Genomic DNA, 3,954 nt, shown 5'->3' with positions numbered 1-3,954 from the left:
GCTAATATTAGCTGTGGCATCCGTTATAAATGTATAAACGTGCATGCAGTTGGTCCAAAAAGCTAAAAAGGCTCATGCTAGCCGTGCTGTGAGAGGCTACAGCGCGAGTCAGTCGCAACCAATTGTATTTACCGGTCCCAAAATTTGTATGAGCCACGTTTGCGCATTGGGGTCATGCCGGTTTGATGTCAAGTCGTCACAACGTCGGCGCTGCGATTCATCATGGGACGCGGCCGCTCATTAGACATGCATTAATGTGTCTCGCGTCCCCGTCCTTTCCGTCTCATCCGATAGTGTGATGAATCACCTGAAGTGGGACACATCCGTCCGTGTGTTGGAATGCGTTCCTTATTATCAGCTTGTGCAATTAGAGTCGAATCACCGTTGAACAATCCGGCTTCAGGCTGACCTCGCCGCGAACCCCCGACACACACACACACATTGAGCACGCGCGCATTCAATCTCGTTCTCATTAGATATTTTGATTAGTTGATGTTATTAATACGTGGCTGGCTGTGTGTGCGTGTTGTTTTGGTGTTTGGTCATAACGCGGCAGACACGAGCAAACAAAGGTCAGGAGCGAGGAGATGAAATGATTTACTCACCAACAGTTTGCTAATTTCATCTTTAATAAACTGTGTTCATTACAACGTTAGGAATGTTGTTTTGTCATGAAGAAATTAAATGTGTTTCCGCCATCAATTACTGTAATGTATTATTTTGTAGTTAAGATGCCACATGCTTAAAAAAATTGACAAGGATGACGCAACGCCGCAAATTATATCCCCAAGCACTATTTACAAATGGACATAAAAAAAAAAAACATTATTATAAAGTGGTGCCTTGAGATGGAAGTTCAAGTGTGTTAGCTTAATGCTAACGGATCGGCTTTATCATCTGCGAAGAGCTAAGGAGCTGAGAAGCGTCTTTGTTGTCATTCAAGTGAGTTGTGTTGCTATAATGAGGGTTAATCAACTTCGTATTCTTTGACAACAGTTTGGATGGAATCTCTCACACACACACACACGTACACACACACACACACACACACTGTTGTTATGGACTTAGCAGGTGACTCATTATTTAACAGCTGTCATTGAATGGCCTCCAGCAACAAACACACACATACAAGATCCCCGGGACAATAAATGTTCATTTCCCATTCACGGTGTCCTTGGCTGCATTGTGAAATCAATGGAGTTCTGTATCTTAAATACTGTACTACTGCGCTGCCATTACAACATCTCCAGGTTCGATCTATCTTCATGCATTGAACACGTTTCCCTCCTGCCTGTGTTTGCAGCGCGACGTCAAGGCCGAACGATCCTAATTTACATCCGATTGCAAACCTTTTCATGCGCTCACCTCCTGCTTAGTCCTGATTTGTTTCATTTAAAACACTGTACAGTTGGTACACGAGACATATACATAAAAATTGGACCCAATCGTGGTTTAACTATTCTGTGCACAATCTATAAAAATGTGAAATGCCCAAGATATTTTTGAGTGTCTGGCGTTGCTGACTTTCTAAACATTCTTCAGTGTAAAAATAGAATTCCGAGCTCCTCAATGCAATTTATTATGTTTTTTATATATATATATATATATATATATATATATATATATATGTATATATATTCTTTTAGGCTCTTCAGCGTTGCTGTGAAACAAAACCATCTTTGTTCTGTTTATTTTGAAAAAATAAATTATATGTAGCAGCCTTTCCTTTTTTTTGTGCTCAGAGGGCAAAGCCAATTTTGTATTTGGTTCAGACGCATTTACTTAATCTCTCTTCCTTTCCGAATGTTTTTCTTTCTTTTTGAGGCAATGGATTAAACAATTCCCTGTATTGTTTTGAACAACTTTTTATCCAGCATTTTATTTGACCCATTGCTATTTGTTGTGAGACTCCCACCCTTCTGTTTGAATGCATGAATGTGAAGCCAAATTTCATTTGGCGTTCCTCAGGGATCAGTCCTAAGGCCACCATTGATTAGTTCATTTTTCATGTAGGCTGATAATTTGTAAAAATGCTGGAAGCATTCCCACATATGTTATTGTGATTTTTATTCTCCTCACTTTTTTGCGGAGAAACGACTCCCACACAATTTCTCCGATTTACACTCTTCAAATTTCAACTTGCTTCAAAAATTCACGTCTTCCGGGGTATTTATCGTCTGATCGTCTGTAAATATTGAATATCAACTTTTCCCCATTCATTTTATTTTTTTGCATTTTTCCATCGGATATCATTTTTCCACTTTTTCACCTGAATGAATGGAGGGTACTTTTCAACTTGTTTCAAAAATTCACACCACGCCTCCCGGGTTCAAGTGTTCTTTTTATTCATTTATCTTTCAACTACAATTTAATACCTTGTCATTTTCACATAATCTATCTTTCAATTTACTTCATAAGCATTCCCACGCAATTTCTGCAGAAATTGCACCAAGTCTAGTACAAATCTAAACTTGCTGCAAAAATCGGGAGACGTGCTTTTAGTTACGTATGACAAGTTGTAATTCCCAGTCCAATCACATGAGGTGTACCTCAGGGCTCAGTTCTACAACTACCGTCCATTGAAGCAAGTCAAACCCTCCTAAAGAGCAAATTGTAGTGCAGTTCTTCTAAGTGTGCACGGTTGGCCTCAATGTGTAATTTGCACTGTATATCACAATAAATCTGTCCATCAAAGAGCATTTCTTGACATCACTAAAGTTTTTCTCGTGACCCCGGCGGAGCTCGGAAGTTGTCACATTTCAACTGGCTTTCGCGCCGCTGCTCCGTCAGACATGGCTATACAAAGACGCTATTTGAGGAGTGACTGACGTTTGTCGTTCCTTTGCTCTCTCAGCCTTGAACGTTGCGCTCAGGTTTCATCATTGTTTCGATTTCCTGCCTCGCTTTGTGTGACCGCGTGTGAAAGTCAAACTTTTCAGCTCCGATATCTAAAAAAAAATAAATAAATAATAATAATAATTGGGCTATTTTTCAATGAAGATATATCCCTTTTGAAGCGTTCTTGGCATAGTTAATAGGCGTGGCCATTGTGGGCCAGAATACACAGAGTTGGCGATGTTTGCATCAACCCCCCTCCAGATAAGGCACCCGAGTGAAAATTGAATGATCCCCAGGGATGGCTGTGAAATTGTTACGTAATATAAATGGTTCGCCAAACCCAACCCGAAACGTCGTGGGTAATCCATCAATCACTTGTTAAGATATTGGAAGGAAAAGTGAACCGCCTGACAGACACTGTGATCCCTCCATGAGTTGAGGGTTTAAATAAAGAAAGTCTCAACCCTAACTGAGCTTCTCACACATTAGAAACTGCCTCAGGTTCAACACTTTTTAAAACACAACTTTGCTCTGCAGATTCTATAATCCCAAACTGGACGGCCTCTGATTTGATACTAATCGCCGCATTTGGTCCCGTTTGTTTTGCCTCTTGTGAATTTAGCACTTTCAATTGTTGTGGGGGGAAATTTATTTGTTCCGATCGAACTGGAGTTGCTCTTGAGAAATCGAATCAATCCCAAGTGTTGCGATTCACTGTGGAAGTTACAGCAACACAGGGAAATAAGTTGTACTAAGCATTTTAAGCTTGATTTAAAAACTCCTCAGGGATCAGTCCTATGGCCACCATTGATGAGTTTGTTTTTCAAGTAAGCTGATAATACAAATGTGGTGCAAAAACTGGGAGAATTGACAAGTTATAATTCCCAGCTTGTTAGTTTAATCACATGAGGTGTACCTCAAGGCTCAGTCCTTTGACCACCATCGTTCAAAATTTTTTATTATATATATTTTTTGGAAGTGATAACATAAGAATTTAAACGTCACAAATACTACAGTAGATCCCAATACCGCCCCTTACCCCTCCTCTCGCGTTCATGCGGACAAAGGAGTTTCCCAATTCTCCTCAAAATGTATGGGGGTGGAGGGTAAGAGACG

The sequence above is a fragment of the Vanacampus margaritifer genome, chromosome 18, assembly GCF_051991255.1.
Source record: "Vanacampus margaritifer isolate UIUO_Vmar chromosome 18, RoL_Vmar_1.0, whole genome shotgun sequence".
Taxonomy (NCBI): Eukaryota; Metazoa; Chordata; class Actinopteri; order Syngnathiformes; family Syngnathidae; genus Vanacampus; species Vanacampus margaritifer.
This window is presented reverse-complemented; position numbering follows the sequence as displayed.